We start from the raw sequence: 18,907 nt of genomic DNA, 5'->3' as shown, positions 1-18,907 counted from the left end.
TTTCATGTGATCCTTTCATTCATGGCCTTTTTCAGTTCCATCACACACCTCCCCACCAGTTCCTTTGATAGCAGATTGCCAGGTCCCTGCCTAGATGTATTTTCATTAGCTGTATTCCTTGGGTTGCAGCTGACCCAAATTTTAACCATGCAGGGCACAAAACCAGCATTTTAAAAGGAAGAAGTTGTCATCATCATTTATATCAAACTGAAAAACCACTTTGCCTATCCTTCATTCTTCCCTTCCCTGTAACTCCTATACATCGCATCTCCAAAAGAAATGTCTTTAAAGATGTGACCTGTAACAGAAGTAAGGACCCCTACATTTGACCCTGCCCCGTGGCTTGCACTCAAGCCCCCCTTAAGCTGAATTCATCAAGTCTCTGAAAGCTGCTTTACATCCACCCTTCCACAAAGCAGTTTGCCAATGCCATTTAAAACAAACACCTTTGAAGGGCAAGCGGAACTGGTTTGCTCCCTAATCACTACAATAGCAGTACACACACTGATAAAAATGGGCCACTTGGCAGACAAATGCCCCTTTCCACCGAAATTCAGAAGGCTTAGAACTCATTTTTGGCAAATGACAGCTAGTTCAAAACCCAATTTTCCCCATAAATGGCTTGACACACATAAGAGCGAAAAGAATGCCTGGACACTTTAAAAGTAAGCACAGCCTGCTTTATTTTAGGCACAGATACATCTGTGCAAAGTGAATGCTCTGGACCAACAGTCCTGTTTACTTCTTTCTGGACAATGTCTGGGGACATGCAATAGCACAGCCACAGCCCACATGCCTGGAGTTAACACAGTATCCTTATACCCACAGATGGAAATAATCTACAAAGATCTAGAAATAATTTAGCCACGATTAAGATTTCCCACAATTAAGAGAGCGCAGGTCTCATTACAGGTCACTTCTGATATGCCTTGACACAATACACTAATAAATCCTGTCCTGGGCACATGCTGTTTGCTGTTACACTGAGGTAGATCCAGCTCACTTGCTGTGACTTAATGGTCTCTGCTCGCTCACTTTTCCCCAGGAATGTGATCTGTGTCTGCTCCTGAGAATTAAGTCTGCAGCTGAGGGCCCATAATAAAAAAAAAAATTAAAAAAAAAAACGAAACAAAACCAAAAAACATTTCTCTCATTTGCAAGGCAAAATGTTTTTGGCCATGGGGATGGATTTCAATCTATACTCAATACACAATCTTTGTATTACCTCTGTTACCAAGAGGAATGGGAGAAGGAATAAGAGGACAAGAAAAAAAAAAAAGGTTTTCGCTTCTGTTTATACAGTGGGCTATGCTTATAAGTGCATTGCACTGCATCCTCTGCATTGCTCAAAAGCCTTAAGTGTAACTTCAATCACATGAATAATTCTGATAAACTCTGGATTAATGTCACTTCCCATGCATGTAGATCATTCACTCAGCAACAAGGACAACAGTATACTAAAACCAAAACAAAGCATGACCTCCAAGCACACAGATTAATATGAGATTCTGGCAGATACAATATTTGAAGCATGTACTTAAGAAAAAGAACTACTACAAAATTAAACCTTTATTTAGGTTTATGAAAAGTTTACACAAAAGCACAGTTCACTAGTGCCAAGTCACCCCATCAATGGTAACACAGCATTACTTGAGAAGAAAAATCCCCCACATCCATATGGAATAACTCTACCTAGCAGTATTTATAAAAAGGTTACACTAAAGCCCTTCACTGATCAAACCCAAACACTGAGCTTCAAATAGACTCTGAACACTACAAACACCTTTCCCAAGTCTGCAGAGCAGCTCTATTCTCTCAGTCACTTCAGCAGTTAGAGCAGAAGAGACCACCAAAGCTCAGCTCCCTCTGATGCACAGTTCTGCTCAGGAATCAACAGAACTCCCCACTGGTCTTGTACTCTGAATTTGAATATAAAGTATAAATGAAGGAGGTTATCAACTTGCAGCTAATTTTTCTTTTTGCATACGCTGTTATGCTACAATTGTTTTTATTAGAAGTTTTGACTTTCCAAAAGCATACCAAGTCCAGTTTAGGAACTGGAAACCAATAAAGTACTATGCCTCATAAACAAGTGCAGATTCCTTTATACTCAGATACACCACTACTTAAAGCAAAAGTCTTGAGAAAAGTAGTAGTTCTTCCTCTTGTATTTAAACACACACCCCTCTTCACTCATAACTCTCAAAAAGCTCAGGAAAGGGGACTGATAGCACAGTTGTCTACTTTAGCGGGAAGAGAATAGGTGATCTACCCAAATTTACACTGCCTGTCTGGCATGGGGCTGGGACCAGAATCCCAATGTTCTCCATAGTACACTGATCCTTACAGCACACACTAAGAGTCCTCTATACACCTACCTCTATAAATCAAAGACAAGGATTTAGAGCTGGTTTTCTGACCACCTAAACAATATCTTGCCAACAGTCACCATTAACTGCCACACTGGCAGTGGCTTCTAGACAGAACCTTTCTAAGAACTAGACACAACCTGTAATCGTGCTGTACACCTGTTCTTCCTCAGGTGTAAGAGGGTATTTTGCTTATCACCCTTTGTGTACACCAGGACAGACCCTTGCACACCACACCCCAAGTCGCTGTTATCAAGTCTGTAAATGGTACCCCCACAGGTCTGCCTGGATGGCAAACACACCCCCCTGTGCCGAGAACAATCCCTCTGTCACCACTGTGAGCAGCAGGCAAACAGCACAGCCACTGATCCCACTATTGATCCTGGAGGCATTCATGTCTGTATAGACCTCATGGCATCCAACCTTGCCCTGGAAGCTGGGCTTAGGTCCCAATTTAGCAACTTATAACACATCCTAGTCTATTCATAACCCCCTGACATACCAGTGCCCTGGCTGTGGGAGCTTTCATTTTTCTGGCTGTGCCAAATCCTCCCTGAAAAAGAAGACCAGGGCAAAAAAAAAAAGACTACTTCTAGAAGACAAACTGATTTCTGTGCTGCAGAGGAACATGGTCTATCAGAACCTACAGCTCCTGCATGGCAGCCCTGCCACAGACAAGTTATTTCTGTCAGCTCTTGCTCCCCACACGAAGGTACTTTGGACACTAGGGCAAGAGAGAGCAAGGAGCTCTATATTTCTATATACAGCTAAGCCTAACCTGCAAGCTCTCAGACCTGATACAGAATCTGTAATCTACAACTCTTTATGCTCTCTATGTATAGACTTTATGACATCACATTCTGCACAATATAAATACATTGCCTTTCCAAACCAGAAAAAACAAAGTTTTTTGCAGTTTATACAGCTGCCTTTTAAAAACCCCAGACTCCCAGAGTAAATTCTGAAAGGCCATGCTCCACAAAGCTTTGCTGTGCAATGTAAAATTTTATCAGGCTTACTGATTTCAGAACAGTTCTCTAAAGAAAACACTCAATCCACCTGCAGTTTCCTGCCCAGTCATTCTCCCTTCCATATCTTCCCTAATCCAAACTACTCTGTTGATGAATATCAAAATATGATGAGGAATTTATCCTTCCAAATGGCACAATCCAGACAGCAGGAGAGCTGTGACATTTCAGAATACTCCAAGCCCTTCTGTAGTTCACTTGTTCAGCAGACCCAGAAATAAAACAAGGCACGCAACTAGTTAAAAAGGAGGCATGAATAGCAATGAAAGGGGCCACATAAAGATCTAATCTACACCAAAAACCAGGACAATCTACCGAGGCAAAACAAACACAGTAGGAGAACTTTGTAAGTGGAACTTATCACCTGGACATCACAAAACAGCTCTAGGACCATACAGACCATGAACAGATCATCCTTCCCAGCGTCTCCACATACAGAATCTACAGAGGCTTTATTTAAGAAAAAAGAGAAAATCTCATGCAGCTTCCAGAAAAAAACACCTGTTTTTAAACTGTGGACAAGCATGCAGACCTGCTTAAGCAGACATTAAAATTTGAAATTTCTAAAAGCCAGCTCCACAGACTGACAGCTAGGGTTTTCAGAGCAAGTAATGTCATTTTCTATGCTGCGAGAAGCACACAAAATATTTCAGAGACTGGATAGCTGGGAACTGAACATGCTTTATTTAGCTCTACACCTCTACTAACTGACAAAACACAAAAGCCATTAAAATGCCATTAAAATGCAGTGCAGAAACACAACTGTGCAAAGAAAAGGCAAAACTCATTTATCCTGTTGTTTCTTGGGTCTCTGTCACCAGCTCAGATTGATTTAATTTTGCCATCTATTGTAAGGGGGAAAGAGAGGTGAGAGGAGCAAAACAAGTGGCATCTAAAAAAACTGAGTAGCTAAAGATAAAAAATTGAATGTGAAGATAGGACCATGCCTATAAAACGAGCTTTCACTGCTGGATGAGAAAGCAGACAGAGATTGAACCCACGCCCTGCAACTACTGTGCTTCACTGCCAGCTTGCATTTTAGCTCCACCTGCAAATAACTAATTTTCTTCCTCATGTCCTGAAGGAAAGCAGGTACTCATAGCACAAGGCAGCACTTTCAGCACTTTCATAAAACAAGCTGAAAGAGAAGCTACTCCTCTCCTAAAGCTGCTCTGTTGCAGAATATACAGCTCCTTAGGGCAAAAAACCTCCTCTTCCAGACTTCTTTCTTTAGCAGTTTTAGAGGAAGAAGATAAGAAGACCTACATCACACTGGAGATATGATTCCTAAATACTGCTTCCGACTCACTACCTCCATCCTAGAGGCTGGACTGTTCACCCAGCGGGACAGATTTAAGGAAAAAGAAAAATGCTTATTCATGCACCAAGCTAAGTCCTGAGATGCATTTGGCAAGCCACCTGGATCAAACACTTTATACCACGCACACTGACACACAAGATGACAGATCATAAGACACGCCATGCCTTGCACCCTGGTTAAAACAGTGAAGAAAAAACACATGCAGGCAGGAAAAAAACACCAAGCTCTACCTAACAAAATAAAACCTCAACTCCATAAGCAATCAACTTGCCTTAACATTAAAAATCAAGAAGCAGGAATTCAGCTCCTGTCCCTTGCTCCCTCTCAGTTTCCAGAACAATAATACAGCCTGACAAACGGTGTAAAAGAACAGACCACCACTTGCCTTTAAAAGGCCTACTGGAAGACTAGAAGCCAAAAGAAGTTCTGTTCTTGCTGCATGGATGCACTGAGCTATTATTAACTTGTGTTAACTATCACAAATGAATTAACCAGACCTGCACTGCACAGCACAGAATTCCCCTTGGCAGGAACGAGACAAGGTGATCAGCTCTCGGACAGTAAAGGTGTGAGGCAATTCTCCACATCTGGCCTTTTCTTCTACTGATCTCACTAATTCATCATTAAAAGGGAGACACTGTCAAAGCACAGCAGGCCACCCATTTTCTTCCCCATCTCCAATAAGCCTGCACAACATAACATTGCTTCTTCTAAGTGTATCTTATTCAAGGTTACCAAGGTCACTGCTAATTAACAGCAATGAAACAAAAACTCTACAAAATACAAAAAGAACTCTCCTGGTCTAAGAGCAATAAGGTTCTTGCTAGCTCTTGCTAGCTGCAGTTCCTGTGAGCTGCAGCTAAACTCCTTCTGATAACATATGAATGTTCTCATCCCATGACAGAGAAATGCTAAACTACCAATACACCCTTAGACACCAATTAGCATTCACTCTGTATAAAGAACAATTTCTTGGTCCCTTCTGAAATATTTTGTTGAGCTACTATTGACTTTGGCCACTATCCTTCAGCACCCAGAGCTAAGACTTATTTTGTATGTTCTCAATTAATACACCCAAGTCTAGTAAAACAATCTAATTTACAGACAAGCAACTCTGAAAAACATCAGAAATCGTTAAATTAATTCTTTTTAGGAAAACGAAACTTTCAGTTACTGTAAGAAAAGCTTTAATTTCCTTTTGTAACACCGACAACAAAGTTTGGATTTTCATTGCATGGAGGGGAATACAGAGAAACTCCCCACCTACATTCCTGCTGCATGGAACACAACCTTATTGGGCTACTGGAAATAGTGTTATTTCTTATGACACAGTCCTACAGAAATCAAAATGGTCAGTAACCATGAAAACAACATTATACAAACCAAACTTTCATATTTATAGTGTTTATAGGTAGCTTGTTCCTTGTCTGTTTAAAACTAAGTATCTCCCCATCAGTTCCTATTCACATTGTTACAAAGACTGTACAAGGCTCTTTGCCTATAAAAAGAAAGATTATTTCCTCAGGCATTTTACCAGAGGCAGGGGACTCACAGGGTGGGGTTTTTTTACCCCCATTTAAGCCACAAGCAAAGCTTAAGAACCACCCAACAGCTTTATTTTACATCCATCTCCAAGCCAGACGCACGGAGCCAGCCACAGAGAGGAGCGAGGTCCCAAGCGGGAGCAGCCTGAAAAGCAGCACAGCACCAGGTTGCCGTGGTGTCCTTGGGCAAGGCGAACGGCGGATTCCACCCTTTTCCCTGGTCACCCTTCGGCTGCACTCCTCGCTCAGCCCGCGCACCTGCCCGGGTGCGCTGAGGCGCCAGTCCCGCTCCCAGCCCGGCGCTGCCGAGCGCGGGGCTGCGCTCGGGCAGGAGGCGGGACCCGGCTGGCCCCGCTCTCACCCCGACGGGACGCGGCCAAGGGCACGGGAAGGCCGCAGCCCCGGGCGCCTCCTGCCCGAGTGCAGCCCCGCTGCCCCGCAGCCGCCATCGACCGCCGGACCCCGCACACGTCCCCCCCACGGAGAACGCGCCCCGGGGGAGCGACCCCCGGCCCGAGGCGCCGCGCCGGGCATGGGCGTCCTCCCTGCGGCAGCGCCTCCGCCGCCATCACCCGCATCCCTTCCCGCACCGCTCCCCCGCATCGCAACGGACGAACTCCCACCGCCGGGGCACTCCCACAGCCAGGGGTACTACCACAGCCAGGGGTACTACCACAGCCAGGGGCACCACCACTGCCGGGGGCACGACCACTGCCGGGGGCACGACCACTGCCGGGTGCTCCGCTGCCTCCACCCCGCCGCCGGCCGGCCCGCCCTCCCCGCCGCCGCGGTCGCTCCCCATACCCTGGCCCGGCACAGCCCAGCGGGCACCGGCTCGGCTCCGTTTCGCTCCGCTCAGCGGCCGCGGCCCGGGCCCGCACGCCTGTTTACCGCCGCCGCCCCCGGCCGCGGCCCGGCCGCGCGCCCCGCCCCCGCCGCGCTCCCATTGGCGTAGCCCGTGCGCCCCGCGCCTCCGCCAATGGGCGGCGGGCTCGGGCGGGGCTCCGGCCAATGCGGGGCGGGCCCGGCGCGGCGCGCGCGGCGGCTGCAGGGGGACGTGAGGCCCGTGAGGTCCGTGCGGCGGCGGGCGGGGGGGGCCGCGGGGAGCGGGGCGAGGCGTGAGGAGCGTGTGCTGCGAGCGGGGCGGCGGCGGTGGCCGCCGTCTGTCGGCGCTGGGCTGGCTCCCCCCGGGCTGGGCTTCTGCAGCCAACGAGGACTGACCCGGTCGCGGTGTCAGTCGGAGGTGGCGGCGTCTCACCGCCGTCCCGGCTGGTGGGGCGGGGGAGCGTGGTCCTGCGGTGGGAAACGCTCGCATCCCACAGCTGAGGTGGGCTCGGGGAGGCTGGGGTGTCGCTGCTCAGGCTGTCCCACCGTCCCCATTAATGTGCGTGAGGAGATGGGCTGGAGCCCCGCGCCTGGCAGACTCCAGGGAAATGCCAGGCGAAGGGACCGACTCCCAATTCGAGGAGCTCCGTGTCCGGGAATCCTTTGTTTGTGGCTGCCTGTGTGGTTTTTTCAAAGCATCGTCTCACGCAGGCATGGGGAATTATTCACTTTGTTGGGAAATGCTCGTATGCACGTTGGAAATAAATACAGTGCCTTGCTCCCTACAGGTCCATCTCAGGGATGTGGCGTCTGCAAGGGGCTCACAGCAACAGCCAGCTCCCTGCTTGTCTGGATGCTCTGGTAAGAGCCCGCCTCTGTCAGCAACTTTCCCGTCTGAAAAATAACAATACAATCGTTATGGTGCATTTGCCACATGGCTGCATCAGTGCAGGAGTACATTCAGATGAGGTTTGGAGATTAAATCATTCAATCCTTCCTAAACCAAACAGGAATCTTAATCCTTCTCTAGTTGTAATATAACTTGCAGGAGTGACCAACAAACAGCCCTGAGCTTTAATTTCACTGTTGTCAATTGCTTGCTTTGGCCAACTTTTTCAGCTAACTAGTAACTTGAATTGAGCACTTAAATCCATACCAGAGGACCTATATCTAAGTCAGTAGGAGATGCAGATGCTGTTGATTTGTGAAGAAGGAAAATGGATAAATGGTCTACTGTAAGTGTGTAGAGGGGTTTAACTGTACAAAACCTGTGAATATTACTGCCAACCTGCTATTGTTGCCCTCCTCTGCAGAGAGAGACAATTATTATCTCCAGCTGCTCAGACCAAAGATTGTTTGGCTGGTGTATATGATCATACCAAATATTGTTCAAGTATTACACATATTTTTTCTTGGTTTTTTTTTTTTAAATTAAAATATTTGCATCTCCCCCAAGCCCCTCTCAGCTTCCCATGTAAGCCATGAGGAGGTCTCTGTAAGGCACTGAACAGACAGCTACAAATCAATTTAGGAAAACTCATCACCCAAACATTATCAAATAAGAAGCCAGCCCCAGTCAGGACTAGAAAGGCTGAATTTGAAAGGTGAAAAAAGAAACAGTTCCCTGGGAAAGGCGCATTATTGAATAAAATGCTTAACACACAGGCTGTGTGTAGACAAAATATATCTGAAATTGAAAGGGCAAACATGATCTTTTGATGTTTGATAAGGGGACAGAGACTCAATATGTAGATGAAGCAAAAACATGACTGCAATAAGTTACTAGCCTTGAAAAGTTACATCAAAAAAATGCCTAGTTTTCTTCATTTCAATACCCATACCTGTGGAAATGCACACAAATTAATTGTTCTATTTGTGGTTAGGTTCATACTATTTCTAATAAAGGAAAGATCATATATGCCCTCATCTGGAAAAAGGTAAGTTTTGGATGTCTTTTCTAACGACACCCTTTTATCTGTTCCTGTATTGAATTTGGATGTCAGTGCTCAGTTTCTGTGTAACATCACTTTGCTTGCATCAGCTTGGCATTAATTGTGAAACATCTTACTCACTGTGCTGAGCACGGAGAACTGGAGGTTTCTGCATGAGCAGGCTGCCATAGTTTAAGATGGAGGCAGAAGAAGCACAGGGGGAGGCTCTCCCCATCTCTCAAAGACAGGCCTGACTCGTTCCCTTTATTCACAGGTGGTAAACCATTGGATATTTCTGCCACTGCTCTTCAATTTGCATCACACCTTCTCCTGCCAGACTTTCTGCAGCCTTAAAAGACCCATTGAAGTTGAGCTCATGGATAGCTCTTTCTGTACTTAAAGAAGAGAGAAGTGTCTGTATTCCCACCTAATTTGGAGTGCAAAGAGGTAGGACTAAAAGGTGGACTGAAGCTGCTGGGAAAAAATAGTGTATGTCCCTCTTTGTTACTTTTCAGTTCTTAGGGGGAATAGGGACAGGACACCCAGGACTCAATTCAGAATCCAGAGCCTAATTTTTTGTGGGGATGGTTGCCTACTTTGTTTACAATCCTGAATAAAAAGTTAAACATGATGTATGTGAAGTGCTGGGAGAGCTGTTTCATAGCAGATCTCCCTGTAAACTGAAGAAAAATGGCAATAGTGAAAAAAGGAGGGGGCAGGGTGTTGCATTTGGAAAATAGAAAAGGCATCATTCCTTTTCTTCAGGAAGGGTATCAGTGTTTAGTTAACAGCCTTGTTGACTGTTCCTCTGGGCTTTGGGGTGTTCAAATTCAGGTTCCCTTCTCTGCTTGTGAAGACTTAACAGCACCCAACCTGCACACTGAGACCCTAATCATTATGCATACTCTTGTCTTCTCTCTTCAGCCTTACTCATATTATTTAATGGGGAAGTTCAGCAAGAGGAAATGAGAATGGAGTCCTCCTCCAATCCCATCCAAATCCCAGGCAAATATGCAATCAGGCTTTGTGCTAACTATGCCTTGTCCAGTGGCAGGAGACGTGGACAGGAATCCTTTGGGGATTGGCAGCCCAGGCTGTCCCATTCTGGTTTTGTGCACTTCATCAAAGCAGTGTAGGTGAAACAGCAACTTCATCCAGGCACTGAATCTGTGCAAGGTTTGTGTAGAAACTGATCTGCTGAATGTGCTGTGCAAACATTATCATATAAAGCCCTTCCAAGCAGGGTAGAGGGAAGAAATCCAGTCCCTATAAGAGAGGCCCTTTTTACAAGGGCCATTAGGGACAGGAGAATGGGGGATGGATTCAAACTAAAAGAGAGCAGACTTAGGATAGATATTAAAAATAAATTCTTCACTGTGAAGGTGGGGAGGCACTAGCACAGGTTGCCCAGAGAAGCTGTGGCTGCCCCATCCCTGGCAGTGTTTAAGGCCAGGTTGGATGGGCCTCTGAGCAACCTGGTCTAGTGGAAGGTGTCCCTGCCCACGGCAGAGGGTTGGAACTAGTCAAATTTTGATGTCCCTTCCGACCCAAACCATTCTATGATTCTATGAAACTTCTTTGTAAATACCTAAACATTGATATCCATTCATGCTTTTGTGCCTCCAGTGGGATGTGACAGCAGAATGAGGTTGTTAGATGTTAAAAGGTTTTGCATCAACTGTCTAAATCTCACATAATTTTTGAGCTATATACCTGCACTCTTTTGGAGGTTTGTGCAGTGCCGGGCTGAATTTTCAGAGCAAGCCAAATCAGTCCTGTGAAAAACTAAGTTCATAGACTTCGAGGAGTCTCTTGATTAGCTATAAGAGCAAGAAGTGAATGTTATTAATAAATCAGCTAAAACCCATTTTTGGCAATACAGCTATCATTTACTTCTTGTAGCTTGTTTGGTAGTGTTCTAATTAGTCAAATCTCAACATAAACACTGCCTTATCTAGAAACATTTCTGTGAGCATTTAGAGCAAGAAACTTAAAACTATGAGGGCTATATAAATCAGTCTTTTATTAAAATAAAATCATTATAAGCTTGATTATAGTAATATTATTATAAAGCTATAAATACTACAGTGATCTATCCTCATATATAACAAAAATTATAATAAATTTAAATTATAACAAATAGTTACAATTTAACTAGTGTGGGAGTCCCCCAGAAGCTTCTTCCTAATAATGTTAAAATGGTTTGTTCAAGATTATTTAATTCTCAAAATATCCTAATTTTGCAGGTCAGTGGGAGAGCCTCACGTAGCAGCTGGAAGTCCTGACTCCACAGCAGATGCTTTAGCTGTGCCATCCTATCCCCATCTGATACTGCTTGTTGATATTTATGTAATAAAGGTCTTAATGGTGCAGCTCTGCTGCAGGCCTGGGGTAGGAGCAGCAAGAAGGGTGCTGGGAAGGGTGAGCCCAAGGCTCCCTGGCTGTGACTTCCAGCAGGAAAATCCCTTGGGTGGGATTTTCTTCCTTTCCCTGTTAATTGTTAGTTCTGAGAGGAGTCTGTTTTCTCACCAGAAATCAGCTCACCACTTACTGTGAGCCAGGGAACACCCAAATAAACCTCTGCCAGTGCTGATGCTGACTGAAGCACCTGGTGAAAGCTGACTTCCTCAAAGCCTGGTACAAAGTGGGACCCAACACAATGTCCCCGGAGAGGAACACAGAGAGGAATGAGCCAGAAGGGCTAAACTTTTACAAACAGAAAACATTAGAGAACCAGTGCCTGGAAGGATCTTTGGGCCCTGCAGTAAGAAGGGCTCCATTGCAACAGAAAATTAGTAGGCAGACTACTGACCTGCAGAAAAAAAAGTTAATGGAGCCTCAATTAAGCTGTGATTGGTCATGTAATTAGTTTTACAAGTATCTAGGCTGCTCAGAGAACACTGAGAATTTCTCTTGCATAGGACAGGCCCAAGCTGTTTCTCTAACCGAAACACGTATGGTTGAACTCGATGAACTTGGAGGTCTTTTCCAACCTTGATGATTCTAGGAATCCCTAATATATGTCACCATCCTTCTCTCATGTTCATACAGCTAACCACAAAGCAAAAGCTGCTCTGGTAGTGTTTCCCTCAGTCCTCCTTCTCCAAGCAACTTCTGAGGCTCAGATGAGCTACCTATTGAGGGGTTTTGCTGTGAGTTCACTCATCTTCTCCAGAGGGTAATTTCTTCAGGGCAGATGGAATGTCTTCTCTGACTATGTAGATTTATGGTGTTCCATCAACATAATAATATAGGGATTATGAAATGGAACAACTCAAGTGGAAGTCACTGGACAGGTGGCTTGGCTTTAGTAGTTAGCTTGTAAGTATTTCAAAGCTTTGGCAGGTGTCAATGATGCTGTATGTACCATATGTTATTTATGTGGCTTTATGGCCAAGAATGAGAGCAAGAGCTTTTAGAGAAATGGGATCTCGCTGACTCAGTCAATGGTAGATGCACATCCAGTATCATCTTAGGATACAAATGATGAGCTATTTTTGTTAAGCTTAGTACTGCTCTGAACTGCGGTTTCTGAACTGTGTCTTTTCATCCCAAAGCATTCTGCCATTCATTGCACTTGTCCTTCCTTTTTGTCTTTCCACTTACTGCAAAGGGACAGAGACAAGATGCCATTTCAGTTGTCACTTTAATTTTAAGATGATTTAGTGCTGTCAGAAGTGTGGGTGGTGTGGCAGACCTCAAGTGAATATTTTATGTCCAAGAGGAAGATACAGTGCAGGGAGCAGGACCGATATTTCCTAGAATCACAGAACATGCTGAGTTGGAAGGGACCCACAAGAATTACTGAGTCCAACTTCTGGGCCTGCACAGCACACCACAGGAATTACACCATGTGCCTGAGAGCATTGACAAACAGCTCTTGGATTTTGTCAGGCTTGGTGCTGTGATCACTTTGCTGGGGAGCCTGTTTCAGTGCCCAACCACCCTCTGGCTGAAGAACCTTTTCCTAGTATCTAACCTAAAGCCCCCCTGACACAACTTTATGTCATTCCCTCAGGTCATGTTACTGGTCACCACAGAGAAATTTCATTATTCCCACCCCTGTTTTCCTTCTGGAGCTTTCAGTGAGCACCCTTGCTCTGCACAGCTGGAGAGGGCAGAGAATGCCAGTGGGGCTGCTGGAGGGCTCTGAGACCCATGGCTGGGTGGAGATGAGCAGAGGTGGCTGTCAGGTTCTGTGGAGGAGAGGGGACTGCTGAAGGGCTGTATTGGCCCCTAATTGAAAAAAAAAAAGAAGGGTAAAGACACAAAAACCTTCCCTTTGCCCCCTATGTTTTGCCTTGCCTCTGTGTGCCCCTGCTCACACCTCCTTCCTTTCCATATCACCCAGAAAGGGACTGCTTTGGGGAAGGATGATGAAAGAAAACAAAACTAGGTGCTACTGTCAGGGTGAGGTGGTAACAAGCCACAACAAGCCTAAGCTACTCCATTTTCCTCAGTGACAGGAGGCTGTCAGAAAGGGCTGTGCAGCACACCATGGAAACACCACCACACCAGGTGTGGCTGTGCCTCACACCACCCACACCTCCAAACTTCACCATGTGGGTGTCCAGTGGATCCTGGGTGCTTTGGAAATTGGAGACGAGCCTGTGGGGGTGGAGTATGTTAAGAGAAGGACAGTTCCAGGTGAAGAGGTGCAGATACAAGCACTAAATGAAAGAGAGGGTCCTTGTCTTTGGGTAGTGTGTGGAACAGTGCGGGGCAGGGACAGGCACCATTGCCCCTGCCACATTAACAATTTATATAGTAAAACATATACAATATTATACTTGCCAGTTCAAATTGTGTTGCACAACAGTGGTTTTTTTATGGGTGTTGAGCAAAGCCATTTTGAATGAGATGAAGAGTGCAGTAGCCTGATTAGCGTCTGTGTGCCTCAAGAATATGGCATTTCTGTTTCTCTGTTGGACTCAGCTAAACATTATTTAGTCTGTAATTCTTCTTTGTCTGGACTAAACAGATCAGTTGTTTCTGCTTATTGTAAATTACATTTGCTTGCATAGTTTGGTTGTTTTGCTCTCTTCCCTTGGCACCTGATTATTTACATGTACCTCAATCGATCCTTCATGGACAAGGTAGAAAGGCTCAGTTCTTTGTAGCTTCCAGCCAGGATTCACTTTACAGATGATAACTGGCAAAGCCATTCACCCCCTGGGCAAACACAGCAAATTAATTTTGAAGCTAGGCAAACAGAAACAAGTCCTTTGCCTGCATTTAGCCGCTCTGAAAAGCCTTTTGCCAAGGACAGAAGGGTTATCTGAACAGTTTGGGCAGAGTTGTTCTAAATGGGAAGGCAGGCTGGAGCCAGTGAACATGAGAGAAACAGGGTTATTTCTGAACACTTTACTGGAACTAAGAATCAACACTAGTCATCATAGTTCTGCTGGTTAATGGCAAAGTGTGCTGCCAAACTCAGCCATTGCCCTGGCTTTTGGCACGGCATTGCCATGTCTCACAGAGCTAGAGAGCAGTGAGCCACCTTGCCCTAGCCTGGAATCATCCCCAAGACACTGTTTTTTTTCACTGCCCTGAAAGCCAGTACTTGTTCTGGCTTCCTGGCTTCCTGCCTCACTGTTCTAAACACAGCAAGGTGTGGGACAGAGACGTGGAAAGCTGCAGGGTGTTTCTGAATGCCTGTGTGGCAAATGGACAAACTCATACACTCCATCCACTTGCCAGATGATGATTCACAGATTGTCATGACAATTTACTTCTAGCAGTTAGTCTGCAGGGATGTGGCTTCAAAAACCAAAACCAGTATGGGAAGGCAGGATCATTGCTACCTGTGGGTGCTGACTGACCCTTTTCCTGCTTTGCTGTGGCTATCAGTCCAATTCCAGAGGCCATTTGAGCAGGACTGCATAATCTAACCTCTGCTATCTACATCTGTGTCTGCATACCTGGACAGAGAGCGACCAACTGACTGGTGGCAGAACATCCTGACTGACACGTACCAGAGTGCAACTAAGAGGGAGACACCAGCAATTAACAAGCCTCTGGTAGGAGTGACTGATTGAGAGACGCTTCAGACATCCAGGTTAAGCCCTTCCTTTGACCCTGAGCAAATTATTCAACTCCTATCTGTAATGAAAGGTTAATGGCATTATTCTGCTCTGTTGTGCTCCTGATGCCTAAAGAAGTGTTTGGAAAGCCTCAGTGGAAGCACAGCAGAGTCACTTCAACCTGCTCTGTGCTAGTGTGAGTTTGTGCAGTGAGAAGAGTTTGCCTTCAGGCACAGCAGTGCTGACAACCAGCACTGCAGGTTCATTCCCCCATCAACTCCCAGACAGTTGTGAGATTTCTAGCCTGGAGGAGCCCAAGGTGTGAGCACAAAGATGACCCTTTCCTTCAGCAGTCCCACCACATACAGTATCTAAGGATACAGCCTGGACAGTGACTACACTCTGCACCATCCGCTCAAAGCACTGTAGCAACTGTGGCTTCAGTTTAGCTGGTGGTCTGCTTTCCCAGCATAGGAAATGTTACTCCTTCCCTGAAATACAGATGTTCCTACTGTTCTGCAGCAGTGCTCCTATTTCATGACAGTGTTAGGCAACATGTGCACACGAGAGTAGCAGAGAAGGTGCCTTAACCCTTTTCATGTTGAATGCCCTCATTTTCCTATCCTGTTTAAGTCCTCGTTTAGTGCATTTGCCATTTCATTCTTGCTTGCCCACCCAAATCACAGGGGCAGAAATCAGGGGGATTCTTTTCCATATTAAAGAAGTTAAAGTTTTCATGCGTCTTGAAATTTTAACAGAACACTACTCAGGAAGAGTATTAGTATAATAGCTGGAGAACAAAAATAGCTCAAATCTGAACTTTCCAGAATATCACAAAGACTGTATTTGGTAGGGGCTTAAAGAGAGAGCATGTGTTTTCTGGCTTGATGAAGGGATGACTTTCCTGTTTAGAACAGTTCTGTTAATGCTACTGGCATTGTATTGCTACTAACTGTTGGTACACAGGATAGGTAGCTTTTAAAATAATCCTGAATCCTACCTTTAGTTCTAGGGATCTTGCTCATCTCACACTGGTTGTCAAGGAAGGCTCATATTCTTTCATACACAGATGCAGCTCTGTGAAGTCAGGGAGAATTTTAAATGCTTGTATTAAGCTTCTATTAAGGTTGAAGGTGGCATGGCATAAGTTAAATAGGCTGGATCAGTTTTCCACATTTTCACTTTATACATTGTTCCTGATCTGCTTAAATTCAAGTTAGCTGTGGAGTTAACTCATATTTTATATCTGCATGAGCAAGGTCTTCTTGAAACCATAGAAACCAATGACCCAGGAGAAAATAGCCTAATGCTTTTCCTACTCCACCCCCTTCTGCAAGGCAAGTTCAGGAGTGCCAGGCTTCCTGGCATTTATTTCTGCACAGATCTAATCCCGAGTTGGCTGTGGGAGCTTACCTCAGGCTGCATTGATAGGGCTCAAACAGTTCCCAGTTTTGGAAAACTTCCACTCCATCGACTTGGCCCTGTACCTGTCTCAGGTTTCTATATCAAGAAATTTAGCTAGTTCCACTTCATAGTCTTTGTTTATTTATATCTTTTCGATACTGAGCCACAAATAGTGCTGAGCACTGACACCTCCCAAATTGTGCTCTCGGGCACCCATCAAATGTGTTGCACAATGAAGATAACAGTTCGTACTTGCCTAACTCCTTCAGTGCTCAGGACAGGCATCTTGCATTTAGAGTGGCAAAAGGTGGGTAACAGCTAACCTGCAGCAAAGCAATTTGTAAACAAGAAGTAACAGTAACTTGTGTGATGGTGTTTGATGCTATGAGCTGATGGGGACAGGTCTTCCTTATGTATCCAAGCTCAAACTCAACATGGTCACGTGGCCTTCCGGTACCCGAGAGGAGCACGAAAGAAACAGGGAGAGGCACTTTTTAACAGGGCATATAGTGATAGGACAAGGGGGAATGACTTCCAACTGAAAGAGGGTAAGTTTAGATCAGGTACTAGGAAGAAATTCTTTACTGTGAGGTTGGTGAGACACTGGCACAGGTTGCCCAGAGAAGTTGCGGATATCCATCCCTCGAAGTGTTCAAGGCCAGGCTGGATAAAGCAACCTGGTCTAGTAGAAGGTGTCCCTACCCGTATGAGGGGGTTGGAACTAGATGATTTTAAGGTCCCTTTCACCCAAACCATTCTATGATTCCATGATTTTCTCTTTTGCTTTGTTTCCCACTTGTAGAATGGGAACAGCTCACATCACTTTACCTGAGGACAAAGGAAGAAAGGATAAATTCATTGAGAAATACAATGTGTGTTGGGGGCATACAAACAGTGTTGTAGAAGAATTTCTGGCAAAGATACCACATCTCTCCAGATTGCTTTCTTACAAAACAACTGAGTTCAAGAAAGTAAGATATCTTCTGGTCCTCCTGAGGACCCAAACAACAGAGAATCATAGAATGGTTTGGGTTGGAGGGGACCTTAAAAACCATCTAGTACCAACCCCACTGCGATGGGCAGGGACACCTTCCATTAGACCATGTTGCTCAAAGTCCCACCCAATATTATCTAGCTTGTCCCTAGATTTTTCAGTTCCAAGAGCTGGAATGACAGCTGTGTGCTCTTTTTTCCCCCCAGATTAGCAAGACCTACTGGGATAGGAGACTGGAAGTGAGAGGAGGAATGACAAATCAGTAAGTATAATTATTCTTTTCCTTCTTGAAGATGCTCAGAAGAAATCTTTATTTCTGTAATAAATTTAATTTAGCAATGCTGGAGGAGCTCCTTACTTATGCTTGAGGCTTTGAGGAATCACACTAGGTCTGGATGATTCATTAAAAAAAAGGGAGAGAGAACCCAAACAAAATTGAGTGTGCAACGTAACAGCAGCATCTCACCCAGGACTGCAGTGCTGAACATGGCATCACACTGAAAACAGCTGGTATTAAATGAATTTTGGTTCAGCATGAGCTTGTTCTCACTGGAAGTCTTTCCTATGCTGGGCCGAAACCACAGCTGTGCTGCGGTGTGGGGTGCCTGCCTTTATTTTTTTTCCTGCCACGAAGGAGATTGCAGGGCCTTCAGCCTCTCTGAAAAACAAGGGGCACATGGCAGAGTACTTTAAAATGGCTGGTACTTCTCCACATAGACCTACTGCCCTCCCGTGGCTGCCAAGGAGCATCTCTAAAGCAGAAACAGAGCTCAGGGACTGAGGGAAACAATAAAGAAAAATAACTATATATTCAGTTTAAACCAAACCCAGTCCGAGTTACGAGGAAGAGGAAAGCAAACACAGTGGGATTAACTAAAGTACCTATAAAGGCAAGAACAAAGAGCGTGATGTCAGGTTTTATGAATGAAAATGAAATGAAAGCTGTGTGCTTCTGCAAGGACTATCCTGTTTCTGTTTTTTTTCATTATGACTGTGATGCTTCTTGTGCATCCTATGAGGACAGGGCTCATCTCCAGTCTTTAACACACAAGCAACACTTAAAACAACCTTTAAGCAGACACTTGAAACAACCCCAGACTTCCCACCACAAGTTTCATTGGGGGGTTGCATTAGGCAGGCTCACCACTACGTTTTTGTTCATGGACTTGGCTTCAGTCTTAGATCTTAAAGGCTGATGTATGCCCAAGCTACATCTGAGACTAGATGCAGTGAAACTCTCATTTCAGACTGGAGAGGAGGGTGAGTGTGACTGGGATCACACAGGAAAATACCAACACATTGCACCTCCTAGGACTTCAGATACTGAGTGACAGCAGCATCAAGAAAGGTGTCACCTCAGTGTACTTGGCAGCTGTGCTGTTTCAGGGATGCACATCAGGGGGAACAGCAGGATTTCTTCGGAGCATGCAGCAAGTTGACACCGGTGAATGAGCACATTAGGCAGACA

At 45.2% G+C, this 18,907-nt stretch overlaps 1 protein-coding gene and 1 long non-coding RNA gene across 2 annotated transcripts in view; one reads left to right on the top strand and one right to left on the bottom strand.

The window, feature by feature from the left end:
• The window catches only part of COQ8A (coenzyme Q8A), a 43,325-nt gene extending 36,106 nt beyond the window's left edge, over positions 1 to 7,219 (bottom strand). The window contains exon 1 of the mRNA XM_058835495.1: positions 7,067 to 7,219. The gene's annotated coding sequence lies outside the window, so the exon portion shown is untranslated. The remainder of the gene's footprint in view (positions 1 to 7,066) is intronic.
• A 60-nt stretch (positions 7,220 to 7,279) lies between these two features.
• On the top strand, positions 7,280 to 11,243 carry LOC131577537 (uncharacterized). Its single transcript, XR_009277232.1, has 4 exons — positions 7,280 to 7,333; positions 7,876 to 7,948; positions 9,293 to 9,465; positions 9,943 to 11,243. It is a non-coding gene; the product is annotated as an uncharacterized LOC131577537 (long non-coding RNA).
• The last annotated feature ends 7,664 nt before the right edge of the window (positions 11,244 to 18,907 follow it).

This window comes from Poecile atricapillus, chromosome 3, assembly GCF_030490865.1.
Source record: "Poecile atricapillus isolate bPoeAtr1 chromosome 3, bPoeAtr1.hap1, whole genome shotgun sequence".
NCBI lineage: Eukaryota > Metazoa > Chordata > Aves > Passeriformes > Paridae > Poecile > Poecile atricapillus.
The sequence above is the reverse complement of the archived record's forward strand: the minus strand, read 5'-3'. Positions and strand labels throughout refer to the sequence as shown.